Source organism: Aquarana catesbeiana, linkage group LG01, assembly GCF_042186555.1.
Source record: "Aquarana catesbeiana isolate 2022-GZ linkage group LG01, ASM4218655v1, whole genome shotgun sequence".
NCBI lineage: Eukaryota > Metazoa > Chordata > Amphibia > Anura > Ranidae > Aquarana > Aquarana catesbeiana.
The window spans coordinates 764,097,094-764,115,347 of NC_133324.1; the positions used below are offsets into that span (position 1 = coordinate 764,097,094).

At 40.4% G+C, this 18,254-nt stretch overlaps 1 protein-coding gene across 2 annotated transcripts in view; it reads right to left on the minus strand.

The window, feature by feature from the left end:
- Nucleotides 1–18,254, minus strand: part of SPOCK3 (SPARC (osteonectin), cwcv and kazal like domains proteoglycan 3) — a 570,427-nt gene that overhangs the window by 471,575 nt on the left and 80,598 nt on the right. The window lies entirely within an intron of this gene.

Below are 18,254 nucleotides of genomic sequence, written 5' to 3' on the forward strand. Positions count from 1 at the left end.
GAATTAAATGCAAACTAGATTCTGTGTAAGGAGAGGACACTCAGCAGCAGTTTTCACATCTGGACGCTGGAGCACTAGTGTGGGACACCAGAACAACCTTTTTATTAGGGGGCCCACACAGGTGCTCCAGTGTATACTATAGGGGGTCTCCATCTGTGAAGCTTGTACAAGACAGGTAAAGTATTGAAGCTTGACAAAGGACACTAAAAATTCTACATCTTGGAACTCTGCCAAAATAGACAATTGTACCCCACTTCTAAGCAATGTTTCATATTTATATTTCTGCCATCAAATATCTGTGTGTTAAGTATACCCTTTTTTTTCACATAGGGGAGAAAAGACTCGGAGGACACCCCTCATCCGAGGAGACCAGAGACCCCCCACCTCTGGAAGAAGGGGAAATCCCCCAAACACAAGCAGAGCAGGAGGAGGACGAAGACGTGGTGGCACTAGTCACCACAACAGGTGAGTGTCTGCGACCACAGACTCAGGTAAGAGATGGATGCCTGCATATTTATAATACATGTTTTTTTTTTGGTTTCTCTCTTTTTAGGTGATCGTGATGTTGTGGATTCAGGGCATTTCACCTCGGAAAGTGCACAGATTCTGATAGGGGAGATCATGGGGTGTAATTTAACATCGGAAAACCTCAAGAAAAACATCAATGATGTTATTAAAAAAAATAATAATGTTTTGGGGAGAGTTTAAAACTCCTCCAAATCCCTTTGTTTTTTGGTGTGCTACAATGTTAAAAATGTTTTAGCGATTTTTTGAAAAGCCAAATTTTGAAGATGCACACAGTGTGTCAACATGTGCTATCTGCCATCATGGGAGATCAATAGACGCGTTTTGGGGGTGCAACTCCTTCCTCAATAATAAAGTAGCTGAGAGGAAGGGGTTGCTCCCCCAAAACACGTCCCTTGATCCCCCGTGATGGCAGCTAGCACATGTTGACATTTATAAATTGGTGTGCATCTTCAAAATTTGGCTTTTCCTGGGGTGACTTCACCCCATCTGAACGCAATATCAAACGCAGTTCCTAAATACTCATGTCTGATATTGCTTCAAGTTCTCTCAAATGTGAACTTTGTAAGTTCACGATTTGTGTCTTTCTTGTTGTTTTGAAACATGCCTGTTTTATCTTAAATGGACATTTCTATTTTTGATAATGCCACCCCAAAAATTGTTATACAACAAACATGTTGGTTGGTTCTAAAAACCTTTTCTAAATGCACATGTGATTGTGCTGGTATTAAAAAGATTATTAATCAAGAATGTGTGGATTATTGTCTCAACGCTACAACACTTTTGTGGTGCTCTAATTGCTGCTTTCTGTGACAATGGGTGTTATTTCCTAAGGGCAAATCCACTTTGCATTACAAGTGCAATTTCAGTGCAGTTTCAAGTGCACTTGTAGTGCAAAGTGTCTTTGCCTTTAGTAAATAACACCCAACAGTGCTTTGTAAGGTTACACAATCACGCCATTTTCTGGACTCACCACATTTCTGTCAGGGTCAGCTAAAACAAACACAAGCAGTAAATGTCACCAAAGATTGGCTTCATTTTTTTTTTATTTGATCAAGGTTTCACAAATTGTCTGGCATACTGATGGCCCCCCTACCCGCAAAGAACTCAAGGTATCTTAGCCGAACATCACGGCCACTCAGGGAGGCCAAGCCAGGACGGCCACTTTCAAGCGCCGTCAGGGTTGTTTCATTTATAATTCCGGCCTCAGGCCCAACTGAGCCAGCATAGTTGGCAGAATGTTGCCGTAAAAAGTTATGTAGAACACAGCACGCCAGGATTCAGTTTATACTCCGCCATATGGATGGGTGTAAGAAATAGGCGGAACCGGCTGGCTATGATTCCAAATGTGTTCTCCACCACTCTTTTGGCTCTGGCCAGCTGGTAATTAAAAACCCTCTGGTCCGGGGTGAGGGTCCTCATAGGGAATGGCCGCATAAGATGGTCCCCCAGCGCAAAAGCTTCATCCGCAACAAAGACGAATGGGAGTCCTTCCACATTGTCTTCTGGAGGTGGCAAGTCCAAGCTGCCATTCTGGAGACGCCTGTAGAACTCCGTCTGGGCGATGACTCCACCATCGGACATCCGGCCATTCTTCCCCACGTCCACATACAGGAACTCATAATTAGCCGACACTACCGTCAACATCACAATACTATTGAACCCCTTATAATTATAATAGTACGACCCTGAGTTGGGTGGTGGGACGATGTGGACATGTTTCCCATCAATTGCCCCTCCGCAGTTAGGAAAGTCCCACCGCTGGGCAAAGTGGGAGGCCACAGTCTGCCATTCCTGTGGCGTGGAAGGAAACTGTGGAGGAAAAAATATAAAAATTAGTCTTTTTGAACATTAAAACATGGAAAGCAGATTAGACACAAACATTCTTGGCCAACATCAAGATAACATTTATGAAGGGGAATTTTACAACACCAAAGTATAAGGTACACCTATCATATTCCCCCTCTCCCCCTCTCCTGTGCCATTTCTAACATTATAGGGGGGGGGACTCTTGGACAGGTAACCCTCTCCACTTCATTGAGAGATGAATGCCTAAATAATGTGTATTACTTTGAACAGCCCCTCCTTAGTTACACTATTGGCAGCCCACTGGACAGGTAAGAAGTGTCATAATACAAAGATATAAATACACATTGTACACATTTTAGCACATTTGGACATTCTGCTATTATCTATCAAGATAATAATAGGATACAAAAACTTTAAACATTACCATTTGAAAGTATACAGGCAGGCCCTTGCACTACATGCTTTGGGGAATTCATCCATACATCTGACCACAAAAGAGATGGGTATAGTGTGTATGGGTTTGGCAAAGTAAGCAGATAGATGATTGAGGATAGATAGAGAATTGTTATCAGCTGACTTAGCAGTTGGGGGGAGGGAGGGTTAAAAATGATTTGGGGACACCCCAACAAAAAGCCTCTGGCACTCTGCCTGAATTTAAAGCACAAATCACTTTTAATAACATTTTAGGGGGTGTTTGGGGTAAAGCACTACTATGGAGCTAATAAAATACATTGTTAAGTGACTACATGAGGTGAATATAGGGCCAGGAGAGCATGCTGGGGAGGTAAGTGAAGGCAAATATATGTATGAAGTAGAGCTGCACGATTCTGGCTAAAATGAGAATCACGATTTTTTTGCTTAGAGGATAGATCACGATTCTCTCACGATTCTCGCGGCGTAACATCATCTTTCACATTAAAACAAAAAAAAATTGCGCTAACTTTACTGTTTCTTTTTTTTTATTTATTGAAGTGTATTTTTTTCCCAAAAAATTGCATTTGAAAGACCGCTGGGCAAATACAGTGCGACATAAAATATTGCAGCAATTGCCATTTTATTCCATATTATAAAATATTAGAATATATATATATATATATATATATATATATATATATATATATATTCTCTAATGTTTGGGGGTTCCAAGTAATTTTTTTTAGCAAAAAATATTGATTTTAACTTAAGAAAGAAGTGTCAGAAAAAGATTTAGACTTTAAGTGGTTAAACTTCCTGCATTTACACGTTGTTTAAAGCTTGGCAGATTGCCCAGGTTATTTGTTTACACAGAGAAGTTTATCCCTTTGATCTAAGAAGGAAGTTAGATACAATGTTTCAAGTTCTAAACTTGGCAGAATGCCTGGATGTTTTCTTTTGACAGCTGAGTGAGCAGATAATCTCTCCACTTGTTTATATGAAAGAATCGTCAAACTCAGCAGGAGAGATCGTCAGGGGAGGTGAATCAAGATCACGATTTTTTAACGATTAATTGTGCAGCTCTAGTATGAAGGACAACAAAAATAATTACATAAAAATCCAGCATGCATGAGGACAAAGGGGACATTCACAGCATATTACAATCATGGTAATTAGGGATACAATATATTATCAAACATTAAATGCAATAAAATGTGATATTAAAGGATAAAAATCTTACCTTAATATACTCCTTCTGCAGGACCTGGATGATGGCAGAACAGGTCTCTGGGATAATGATACCCAGAGCCTGGGGGGAGATGCCTGTCGAGAACTTCAAGTCCTGCAGGCTTCTCCCCGTCGCCAAGTACAGCAGGGTGGCAACGAGCCTCTGCTCCGGAGTGATGGCTTGCCTCATGCAGGTATCCTGCCTGCTGATATAGGGGGTCAGCAAAGCCAACAAACGGTGAAATACGGGGTCCGTCATCCGGAGAAAGTTCCTGAAATCATCAGGATTATTCTCATGGAGCAAAGGCATATGAGACAACTGGTCACGCTGAAGCAACCAATTCTTGGTCCATGAACTCCTCCCCACCCTGTTCATGGACTGGACTTGTGTCAAGGTCAGGACCCTAACACCAAGCCCCCGCACAGCACGAACTCTACGAGGAGTATGTATACGCAACATGGCTAGAAAACGGTCGGCTGCTCAGAACGAAGTAACAGAACGCACTGAAGAACAGCAAGGCCTGTGAAGAGCGACCTGAAAAACAGCAACGAACGAACAAGAACACAATGACTAATGAAAGTCACGCGTAGCTTGCTTGCATGCACTGAAGAGCAAATACAAACCCACAAGCAGAAACTGAACCGCAGAAAACGATCTGAAAACCACAAGTCTGAAAAAGCGCGAATCGTCTCTCACCAAACTTTTACTAACACGAGGTTAGCAAAAGGAGCCCAAAGGGTGCCGCGCTTGGTTCTGAACTGGCCTTTTCTAGTCTTGTCGTACGTGGTGTACGTCACCGCGTTCTTGGCGATCGGAAATTCCGACAACTTTGTGCGACCGTGTGTACGCAAAACAAGTTTGAGCCAACATCCGTCGGAAAAAATCCTAGGATTTTGTTGTCGGAATGTCCGATCAATGTCCGACCGTGTGTACGGGGCACTAGACTGAGTCACAAGAATTTTATTGTATGGATTTTTTATTTCACGTTTTTTGTAGTAATTTTTTTCATCACAAATTTTTTTTAACACAGACTCCTGTTTGAATGAATCTCTCTTCACATTTTTTAAAACAATTTAGACATTTATATTGTACGCTATTGTTTTTATTAAAGAAATACACAATTAATATATATACACTTTATAATTTAGCTGGCACATTTGGTGAACACAAGACAGACAGTCTGGCATGCTTATACCATATTATATCTGGGTAAAACAATTGTCCAAAACACTGTGCACAATTAAAACACTGTGCACAATTAAAACTAAATAAATATATATGCTCTTTCTATGGTGTTTTGGCTTCTCTGATCAGCAAGTGGAACAGGATGGGTAATCAGCCCAATGATCAACTAATGTAACCTGCAGTTTAATAATAGGTGCAAAGTTAGAAGCAATAATGCATACCAGGGTCACAATGATAAAGGACATGCATGAGGGCATGTTTAAGACCCTCCTTCACATGTCTAATGTCCCATGGCAACAGGTGGCTATGACCATCAGGCAGGCAGACACTACATATGCTCTTTGACACATGCTCTATGACTATGTTTATGTACTTTGCATACCTGGCTCTTACTATTATTGTTTCTTTTGGAAACCTGTACATCCCCGTTTGAATCCATCTGGAGTCTGGCTGTATATTTTCCATATTATCCTAATCATTAACATCAAACAAAGAACTCCATGGCATTACATAGTGATTCGATTTTGAGGTATATACATAACCTCTAGGTCATTTGGAGGTCTCTATAATATAACCAAGAGTAAATCTCTTTTTTTATCCATTTAAATTATAGGCTTCTGGAAAAGTGTCAGCTTATTTACTTTATAATCTCACCACCTACCTGATACTGGAGATATATATTTCTTTTAGTCCAGGACAACCATATGGATAATGATAATGATTTTTTTATCTATGTATGAAAACATTGATGTACTAAGGTGTATCTATACTTGTTTTATGTTTGGGCACTAATTGGCTCTTACTGGCATCTTCAATCCATTCTCAAAAGTGATGATTGATCCTTTTACTATTGAAATATCTCTGAATATATATGAGGAGCTCAGCTCCTGTGTCCGCCCACTAGACTTAAATAGCATATAGACGTTCCGCCATGGTATATGTGAGTGTTGTTAATACTGTGATCTTGGATGTCATATTACATACATACAATAAGTAACACACGTTTTCAGCAGAATAAGATACCCAATATAATTTGGTCCTTAGGAAATCTTGCCAAAACGCTTTAACCAGCAGATAAGGACCTGCATACCTCTATCTGTAGGTTATAGGATACACTCCACAAGAGAGAGGTGTTTGTATTGTGGTCCTAATTGGGGTTTATGTATCATATGACAACCCATGACACTACATGATTTTAATATAGTTTGTATGCGCAATGGGGTTTTTTAAACCGTGCTGTAAATAAAAATCTCATGGGGGTGCCATTAAAGTCCATATATTGACAGGACATGTTCCTGCAAATTTCCACATGCAAATACTGCAAATACAAAATAGAAAACTGCTTATGAAAGCATGGACTCTGTACAGCAATGTCTCTGTGGCTCAAGTGGGGTTCTGTGGAACCCAAAAAGTCTGCAAGATGTCCCCAGGGGTTTGGGACTGTTGTAGCAGATTCAGCAGTGACTTAATTTTTTCCCCAGCTACAGGTAATTTACTACTCCCCACTGATAAGGGTGATGGAGGGATGCTTGAAGTGGTTCTCTGGTGATGTCATGCCAAACATGCCTGTCACCATTTCAATCATCTACTGTCTGGAGTCCATGCACATGTGCACTGCACTCCCAGCCGTGACAGTGCAAATTTTTCACACTAAACCTGTTAAAAATTACCACATAGCAGCCCAAACCTATAAAAAAAACAAATGTGTCACTTAGAACACACATCAATGTATCCCCACATTTAAACCATGTTTGCTATATATTAAAGGTAACTTTCTAAGAACTTATCCAGAAAGAAATATCCTTCCCATACTGTGATATAGAATCTGAAATGTTTACATTTTTCATCAACCTATGAACCCTCCCCGCACTATATGCTATCCTCATCTCATGAAATCTCAGCAAAAATATACACATTGAATAGTTCTGTGTAAAAATATAGAGTAGTTTTGTGTATCAATATAGAACTTTATCTTTGAAGCCAGCAGGGAGGTGACTTTAACTATAATATCAGCAGGGACAAAAATGGCCCTTTCGATAGGGTATTATCAAATCATAAACTATCAGACCTTGGGGTATTATATTTATTGCATTTAAATGTACGGCCAGTTGTTTACTCAGTTCCTCTTAAGTTATCTTCCTTCCACCGCTGTGCTCCACCATAAAGAACATGTTATTGCCAGAAATAAACTTTCACATGTATTTTATATAGGCAGATGTGTTCCAAAAGCTTGGTCCTCATTTTATATTTCATGCACATAGCACAATAGTGTTCACATACAAGTAAGAGCTTGGTTTACATCCATTTCATAAAATAATCTATCAGATAATATACTTACCTCTTACTCATCTATAGGCATGGGTAATGCGGTGAGCACATTCCTTTCTTTTTACTTCCTGCTTTACTCGCAATTTGAAACTGTGCAGCAATGCACAGTTAGAGGGGTTTTTAAACTAGGCTACGGGGGGGAGGGCCCAGAGTTAGAGATAGTCAGCGCGGAACATATTCCAGAGGGTAGTATTGGGGGCATTAGTGGTAGGTTGACTAAAGCACATAAACCCAACATAAGTAACAAGTCCTAGTTACAATCTTGGAACACCCAATAAGAGGATAGTATGCGACTGATCTAAACTATGTGGCATGTTCACCAATGCCAGGAGCCTGGCAGATAAGATGGGTGATCTAGAGATACTGTTGTTTGAGAAGGCTTTGGATTTTGTGGGAATTTCAGAGACCTGGTTCAACAGCTCTCATGATTAGCTGGCAACCATTCAAGGGTATACCAGTTATCGCAGGAATAGAGAGGATAAAAAAGGGGGAGGGGTATGCCTATATATCAAGAATAACGTACAAGTGAATGTGAGAGATGATATCACTAAGGGAGCTAGGGAGGAGGTGGAATCCTTATGGGTAGAGCTCCAAAGGGATGAAGCTAAGGGGAAAATAATACTGGGAGTATGCTATAGGCCCCCTAACCTGAGGGAGGAGGTGGAGACAGATCTCCTATTACAAGTTGGATTAGCAGCAAGGATGGGAAGTGTTATCATAATGGGGGATTCTAATTATCCAGACATAGACTGGGTGGAGGGAACCACGCATTAGTCTAATGGCCCGTACACACGGTCGGATTTTCCGATGGAAAATGTGTGATAGGACCTTGTTGTCGGAAATTCCGACTGTGTATAGGCTCCATCACACATTTTCCATCGGATTTTCCGACACACAAAGTTTGAGAGCAGGCTATAAAATTTTCCGACAACAAAATCCGTTGTCGGAATTTCCGATCGTGTGTACACAAATCCGACGCACAAAGTGCCACGCATGCTCAGAATAAATAAAGAGATGAAGGCTATTGGCTACTGCCCGTTTATAGTCCCGACGTACGTGTTTTACGTCACCGCGTTCAGAACGATCGGATTTTCCGACAACTTTGTGTGACCATGTGTATGCAAGACAAGTTTGAGCCAACATCCGTCGGAAAAAATCCTAGGATTTTGTTGTCGGAATGTCCGATCAATGTCCAACCGTGTGTACGGGGCATTAGGCTCACCAGTTCCTAAATGTCTTGCAGGACAAGTTCATGGTTTCAGATGGTAGACACACCAGCTAGAAATAAAGCATTACGTGATCTACTGATTACCAACAATGCAGACCTGATCACGGATCTGGAAATACGGGGCAATTTAGGAAACAGCGATCACAGGTCAATTGACAGCATAAATCACACAAATAGGAAACATAAGGGGAATACAAAGACACTGAATTTCAAAACAGCCAACTTCCCTAAACTACCAACCTTACTAGAAGGCATGAATTGGGATAAAGTCTTAGGAACAAAGAACATGGAGGAGAGATGGGTTTGCTTTAAGAGCATATTAAATAAGGGCATTAGCCAATGCATCCCATTGCATTGGGTAATATATTTAAAAGCGCAAACAAAAGTGCTGGATGGCTTAACTCCAATGTAAAAATGCATATAAAGGCAAAGGAGAAGGCCTTCAAAAAAATACAAGGTTGAGGGATCATCATCAGCATTCAGACTTTATAAAGAATGCAACAAGAATTGCAAGGGTGCAATTAGGGCAGCTAAGATAGAACACGAAAGACACATAGCGGAGGAGAGAAAAAAACTCAAGAAATTCTTTAAGTATGTAAACAGTAAAAAAGGGAGGACAGACCATATTGGCCCCATAAAGAATGAGGAAGGACATCTGGTTACAAAGGATGGGGAGATGGCGAAGGTATTAAATATATTCTTCTCCTCAGTCTTTACAAGGGAATCGGGGGGCTTCAGTAACCAAAACTGCAGTGTTTATCCTTATGACACATCACAGGAAGCACCTCCATGGTTAACAGAGGACAGAATTAAAATTAGACTTCAACTTAACATTAATAAATCACTGAGACCAGATGGCTTGCATCCGAGGGTACTTAGGGAACTCAGTCAAGTAATTGCCAGACCATTGTTCCTAATTTTTACTGACAGTCTACTGACTGGAATGGTACCAGCTGATTGGAGAAAAGCCAATGTAGCACCAATATTTAAAAAAGGCCCAAAATACATCCCTGAGAATTACAGACCAGTTAGCCTAACATCAATAGTATGCAAGCTCTTGGAGGGGATGATAAAGGATAATATGCAATATTTTAGTAATGAGAACGGTATCAATAGCAGTAATCAGCTTAGATTCATGAAGAATCGTTCTTGCCAAACCAATCTATTAACCTTCTATGAGGAGGTGAGTTGCCATCTAGATAAAGGAAAGCCTGTAGACGTAGTGTATCTGGATTTTGCAAAAGCATTTGACACAGTTCCCCATAAACGTTTACTGTACAAAATAAGGTCCATTGGCATGGACCATAGGGTGAGTACATGGATTGAAAACTGGCTACAAGGGCGAGTTCAGAGGGTGGTGATAAATGGTGAGTACTCGGAATGGTCAGGGGTGGGTAGTGGAGTCCCCCAGGGTTCTGTGCTGGGACCAATCCTATTTATTTTTTTCATAAACGGTCAGGAGGATGGGGTAAACAGTTCAATCTCTGTATTTGTGGACAATACTAAGATAAGCAGGGCAATAACTTCTCTGCAGGATGTGGAAACCTTGCATAAAGATCTGAACAAATTAACGGGGTGGGCAACTACATGGCAAATGAGGTTTAATGTAGAAAAATGTAAAATAATGCATTTGGGTGGAAAAAATATGAATGCAATCTATACACTGGGGGGAGAACCTCTGGGGGAATCTAGGATGGAAAAGAACCTGGGGGTCCTAGTAGATGATAGGCTCAGCAATGGCGTGCAATGCCAAGCTGCCGCTAACAAAGCAAACAGAATATTGGCATGCATTAAAAAGGGGATCAACTCCAGAGACAAAACAATAATTCTCCCACTCGACAAGACTCTGGTCCGGCCGCACCTAGAGTAAGCTGTCCAGTTCTGGGCACCAGTCCTCAGGAAGGATGCACTGGAAATGCAGAGAGTACAAAGAATGGAAACAAAGATAATAAAGGGTCTGGAGGATATTAATTTTTGAGGAAAGGTTGCGAGCACTGAACTTATTCTCTCTGGAGAAGAGACGCTTGAGAGGGGATATGATTTCAATTTATAAATACCATACTGGTGACCCCACAATAGGGATAAAACTTTTTGGCGGAAGGGAGTTTAAAAAGACACGTGACCACTCATTAAATTAGAAGAAAAGAGGTTTAACCTTAAACTACGTAGAGGGTTCTTTACTGTAAGAGTGGCAAGGATGTGGAATTCCCTTCCACAGGCGGTGGTCACAGCGGGGGGGCATAGATAGTTTTAAAAACTATTAGATTAAGCACCTGAACGACTACAACATACAGGGATATGTAATGTAATACTGACATATAATCACAAACATAGGTTGGACTTGATGGACTTGTGTCTTTTTTCAACCTCACCTACTATGTAATGCGTGGCAAATCATCCAGCTAAGCACACATGGCAAGGGGCACCCAATACAGCTTAATGCATTGGCATGCAAATGAGAAATGTGTCAATAAAGATAATATCTGATGGATTACTAAACTTATAAAGATGTGAATTACTTATAGGCAATTCCTTCAAGATCTAGTCCAATGGTAAGGTATCATTAATTAATCATTTCCATAGATAACCACAGAAAAAAGGCCATCTGACTGGACATTGGGCTTGCCTTGGTAATGATTTTAATATAAGAATGATGCCACTGGTTCCCACTTAATCACGTACACATTTCTGGTCTGACTTCTACAACAAGTCAATGTTCAGGTCCCACTGCCATAACTGATCTATTTTTAGTTTATTTTCTAGTTTAAAAGAGAAGAAGGCTGGAATCATACTTACCTAGGTGGATGCAGCATTGGTCCAATGCTGCATCTGTCCCCCGGTGGCTCTAAGACTGAGTGATCAAACACTGTTGATCGCTTGGTTCTCAGAGTTCCGTGAGCAGAGAGCAGTCAGTCAGTCACTGGCTCTCTGCTCTGCCCCCCCCCCCATGCTCACTGGGGCGTTGGACTGTAGAGGGTGTCGGGAGTGGCCGGCTCAAGCTCTCTGTGGCACACTGAGAGGCTGAGCTGGGTGCTGGTACAGACACGTGGGCTGATGTGGTTGCAATCTTTCCCGAGCCTGGACCTGCTCTGTGACGTCAGCCGACAACAGGCTTCAGCCCATTGTCTGCTGAAAACGGGTCACATGAGTGCAGAATGAACTGCACTCCTGTGATCCACAGGAGAAGTACAGCTAAACAAGCTTTGGCTGTACTTCTTCTTTAATAACAATAGATTTAATTACAGAGGAAGAACTGCACAGCTTACAGGTCTAGGAACCTCATAAAAAAATATTACAATACCTGTATACTAATTTCCGAAGTCCAAACTTGAACTTCTACACCTACCCTGCTTTCAGGCTCAAAAAGCAACAGAACCTGATTACTGATAATGATGTCATCTCTTACAACAACACTAAATCGGCATGGAGGATGATGTAGCAATAGACAGATTCAAGGTTGCTGATAGCAATACAGTTATTTCTAGGTTTGTATTCATCTTATATCTCAATACAACTTAATTTGAGTATAATACAAATTGTAGTTTTATCCCTTTTGTAATGTTTGAATACATGGTTTAACCTGGAATTCCGCTTCAAGGAAAAATAAATAGACATCAGCTGAGCTCAATTACAGCCCAGGAAAATATGGCTTAGGATTGACACAGTAGAGCCAACTGTTGGGGCTAATACCGGATTATGCCTTACGATGCAGTAAAAAAAAAAAAAAAAAAAAAAAACGTAATACAAAACAGGATTATGCAGCTAGCCCTTGGATTACTGTGCAATCCTATTTGCAAAGCTTCTTGTAGAAAACATCAAGTTTACCTCTACTTCTGTTCACAAAAAGAGTTAACAAGATTTTTTATAATAGTGGTATACAGGTTTTTTTACGTTTGGAACCTCAATCCTCAAGGTGTCTAGCACTGAATACATTTAGCTTAAGTAAATTATTTACAAAAATGCTATGATTCCCTCTAGTGAGTTGCAAAGCATGGCATTCAGATAATGCTGAATAATGAGTAAAATATAGTCACTCCTAAACATTTACCTTTCCAGTCTAATAATTGTTTTATTATTTAAGTAGTGGTATGTAAATAACTAAAAGTCCTCTATAGAGATCTGCCATCCATGGATTTTTATATTTTTCTTTCTTTGATAGGTTTTAGGAAACATTTCTAGACAACATTAGAAGGGAATCATGAAACTACTAATGCATTGCAGCACACTGGAACTGTGTTAAAAGTTTCATTTCCCTTTGGTACTCTCAAAATCCACAGCATGTACACGCCACCTGACAAGGTCAGCGGGGCAGCAGTAGGAGGGTACATAGTGGAGTATGCAATATGTATGCTCTGTATGCCAGAGGCAGCAAGGAGCATGTTTCATCATCACAAGCGAGTGCGTTCCAAAATTCCAATATTACCAACAAAAGGGAGTAAACAGGTCAGGAACTTCCAGTTAAAAACTAAACAGCTCAGTATGTAGGCTGTGGTCCCTGTATGCATGCCATCTTTAATAAAAAGCAACATCCATTCCTCCTCCCACACTAGGAATAAAGGTCTCAATTCACTAAGACTAAAATACTGCACAATAGCTATCAGTAAAATAATAGATGTGGCATTTTTAAAAAATTATTACTCTATATGCTTGAGTATAGGCCAACCTGAATATAAGCCGAGGCACCTAATTTTACCACAAAAAACTGGAAAAACGTATTGACTCAAGTATAAGCCTAGGGTGGGAAAATGCAGCGGCTACTGGGTAAATGCCCATCTGCAGCCTCACTGTGCCCATCTGAAGCTTCATTGTGCCCATTTTCAGCCTCACTGTACCCATTTGCAGCCTCATTGTGCCCAATTGCAGCCTCACTGTGCCCTTTGCAGCCTCATTGTGCCCATTTGCAGCCTCACTGTACCCATTTGCAGCCTCATTGTGCCCAATTGCAGCCTCATTGTGCCCATTTGCAGTTTCATTGTGCCCATCTGCAGCCGTACCTTTGATTACTAAAACAGCAGGTGTCTCCTGCTGTGTTATGCAGTCTGTGCGGCCGTCCACTGTAACAAAGCCCTGCCTTCTCCTCGTCTGTGATAGATGGAACACTGATACAGTTTCCCAGCATGTATCAGTGTTCCTCTATCAGGGACAAGGAGGAGGCGGGGCTTTGTTACAATGGACTTCCGCACAGACTGCATAACACAGCGGGGGACACCTGCTGTTTTAGTAATCAAAGGTACGGCTGCTGTACAGCTCACTCGATAATAAGCCGAGGGGGGGGTTCAGCCTAAAAAATGGGCTGAAAAACTCGGCTTATACTCGAGTATATATGGTAATTCATTTAAATATGCTGCTAAAATACTGCATGAGTTTTTTCATTAAATGGTGCAGGATTATACTCTTAAAATATGTGGTTTTTCAGGGAAGCGATGGGATGCATCTCTGGGTCCCCACCTCCACAGCAAACAAAGAAATGAGGTCATCCAGGTGATGTCAATGACCTCATCCGTCATCCTGACTTGTTTGTTTAATTTAGCAATTCCAAGAGATTTGTGATTGACGTGGACCTGCATTGCTGGATGATGTAATTGACGATGGATGTATAACGAGACATTTTTTTTAAAAAAGTAAGTATAAAACTGAATGAGTAGAGGTGCTGTGCGCCCCTTACCCATTTACATGGGGGGGGGAATGGTATTTGGTGTTCTCTTGTTGTTAAAGGGGGCTTACAAATTTTGATATGCCCCCTACCCTCAGACCCCTACAAACACTGTGTCACGGTTGTGTCCTTGTCCACTTCAACATGTGAACAAGATGGTTTGCTGAGGGGCCCCAAGGTATGCCCCCATATTAAGGGCTTGTGGCCTAAAATTGTTTGGGAGGGTGGAACTCGCTCATCTCCCCTTTCCTGGCCTGCCAGGCTGCATGCTCAGATAAGGGCCTGGCACTGGGTTTCCCATAAAATTCATACCAGATCCAAAGGGCCTGGTATGATTTTTTTTTAACACTCTTGCATCTTTTTTTTACATTCACCTATCTGCTGGTAATCCCCAGTTGACAGCTGAATGAGAACGCAGGGATGAGCGGTTAATAGGACACCGGCAGGTGCTGGCTCCTTATTGACCATTTATTTTATACATTTGTTAAACAGCGCATGGCTAGACCACGACTTACTTAATGAATATATTATTTTTATTTTTTTCGCGAATTTACTTTTAGATCAGTTTATAAAGTATTTACTGTTTGTGTCTTATTTTTGTGATAAATACTGCATAAATTAAGATTTTCAATATTGCATGCAATATTTGGATCAAATGAGTCATGTGATTCAATATTGCTATGCAAATTGAGCCCAAAGGCTGGTATCCATACAACTAGAGAGTTTAAGACCCTGTCCTATGTTAACAGCAATCCCGTTGCTTTGAACAGGTGCTTCAGAAGTGTTTTTTTTTTAACAAAATTTCAGAGTAGTCTGAATCCTATTTTTTGTGTTAAGGGCATACAAGCCAAGTAGGGTGAGTTTTGGTTTAAGTGAACCATGATTTCAACCAAAACTCATCTTGTTCGCAGTTATACAAACAGGCCAACTAAACTGAAGAATCTGGAGTTCTGGACAGTTCTTGTCACAAAATGATAAATTCCTGCATTGCCATTGTAAAAACACTGACTTTAATCCCAGAAACATTATTGGGGTATTCTGTACTCACTGATGTGGGAGAGGGACTAATATCTGGGTGTCCCCTTTATGCTAAAGGTTTTCCACCTCATGTTGTAGTTTACTCTCTCAATGTTGATGGTATGTGGCCAGGTTCAGGAAGGGGGACTACATGCTCACACCCTCCCCCTTCCTGGTCAGCCAGGCTGCATGGGTCTGGTATAGAAATTTAGGCAGACTCTACACTATTTTTTGTTTTGTTTCAAAATCCATACCAGACCCTGGATGACTGAAGCTCCCTCCCCACCACCACAGTTGGCAAGGCACCTTGCTCTCATATTGATGGGTCAGGGGTATCATCCCCACATTCCCGGCCCGGTGCATCTGGGGATCTGAAGGGAGGGTAATTATCAAAATCTGGAAGCTGCCGTTAGAATTTTTTTGTAAAAGATATAGGGTACATAGTACCCTCTGTTAATTTCCCCCAAAAAACCCAAATAGTAGATAAACACAAAGACACCAAAGAAAGTCATTAAACATAAAAATTTATATACGGCAATGTAGATGCAGCATCAGTCATGATGAATGATGTCCCAAGGACCTGCAACACAATGATCTTTTCCATCACTACGCTTGCTGCTACTTCCATCACAAATGACAGTTCCCTAGGTTGGGAATTCTGGATAATGTCACTTACCAAATATGGTCAAGAACGTGTATGTTCAGTGACGTCATCAAGGATCCCTGGCCACTTTGTCGACATTCAGCTTTCAGCCAGCAAAGGAAGATCATCAGTGTTGCTGTCAGTCGTGTTGCCAGGGCACCATCACTGGGTCTACATTGGTGGACGATGTGATTGACATTGGATTACTCTCTTGGATTACTCTCTGATTTAAATCAAGTCATTTTAAATCATGATTTAAATCACTAGTAAAAAAGCTTGATTTAAATCAACTCGATTTAACTCATAATTTTTAAAGAGCAACTGTCATTTCTGTCCCGCAGCAGATCCTCCATTGACCCGCTGTTGACTCACCGTCAGTCCCATTCACTCTAATGGGATGGTTGGTGATGTGGCAGTCACACAACAAGGTGAGGGACGTGGCGGCAGCAGGTGAGTGGATGCCCGCTAACAGGCGCTGCCATGATGGATCTGAAATGACTGGTGCTCTTTAAATGTAAGGACTCATTCTTGCTGGTAGTTAGAATCTTTAATATTTGCAAACAAAATGAAGGTTTCTTATTTAGAATAAGCTGTCAGGTTACTAAAAAAGCGATATCAGAACCAGTTCAATCATACAGTTTGTAGTGTACATAGATTTACAAAACAATGGGATAAGGGAATATTCCCCCCGAACTTTGTTTTATCTTATTGTTACTGTGAAATTGTGTGAATGCATCAATGCAGGGCATGTTATGTCAGCTTGCAGAGCTTGGATTCATTGAATGAGTTTACCAAAAATGTAAATATTGCAGAATATACAGCCTCATGCTACATAGCCAAGTTCCATTTCATGCTGAATAAACTAAATTTTTAATGTATCTTAAATAAAAAACTATCTTTAGATTTTTACTACAGAAGCATTTTATTTATATAAATTTGATACAAAATAAAAAAATAAATCAAAAGAATCCTTTTTTTTTATTTTAAAAAAAATCATTGATTTATATCCACCCTGGTTAAGACAGCCCATTACTTTTAAATGCACTGGCAGCTTAACAAATATACTGTTGCCATAAGTGTTCAAAAACACCTGGCAGTTATCAAACTACATTAGTTTTTCCTGACAGTGATCCTTAATCCACCACAATATCTTTATGTCGGGTGTATTACTATATTCTCTTGCAAAGCTCTGTTTAATCTCCAACAAAAAAAACTCTTTCTGTGTTAATGTTAAAAGACAGCCACCAGAAGCTGGTATTTTAAAGAACAATAACCTTTACAATATTTTTTTGACTTAGATTTTACATTTGTACTAAAGAACTGCACAGTAAAACCATATTCTGGGAAGGAAAAACAGATAGATTTACCAAAACTGGAGAGGGAAAAATTAGGTGCAGCTCTGTATGGTAGCCAATCAGCTTCTAACTTTTTTTTTTTTTTTTTTTTTTATTCTTTATTTTTCACATATATATTACACTATATTAAACCCACCAAAGAAAAAAAAAAAAAAAAAAAAAACTTCAGCTTTTTCAGTTAGGCTTTGAAAAAAAAATACAGGAAGCTGATTGGTTCCTATGCAGAGTTGCACCAGATTTTGCACACTCTAGTTTTAGTAAATCAACCCCCATCAACTTCCTCTGTAATCATTGAAAATGGCTGTTGCAAATTACATGCACTGCAAACTATATAGAACAAAGTTAACACAGACATTCAAGACGATTTACATTAAAAGGAATGTATAGGGCCTCATATATATTTGTTTGACCCCTTATAATAGCAATAAGGTTAAATGAAAAAAAATAAAAAGTTCAAAAAATAAAATTATAACAAAGTTAATAAAAAAAGGAACCCCACATTACTTTGCACTCAACCACAAATGTGTATTCATGTATTTAAACAGCAATTGTGCCACATACATGAGTGTGGGAGCAATAATTCTACCGCCATCATTTATAGTTTACTTTAAACAAATGACCTGTAAGGGTTTTTCCTGACGCCACCATGGCAGCATACAAGTGATAGGCTCCGCCTTTCTCCCCTCCCTCAGGACCAATGAAATAGCATAAATTAAAGGCCAGTTAGGCCCCGCCCCATTCTTCTTTTTGTCCTCATACCTCCACGCACCAGTGAAGAGTAAGCAGTACTATGTTCCCCCTCTGCCTCCAGGCAGCTGCCGGCTGGGTTAAGCCTCTCCCAGTACGAAGTCCCAGTATCAGGCTGCTAA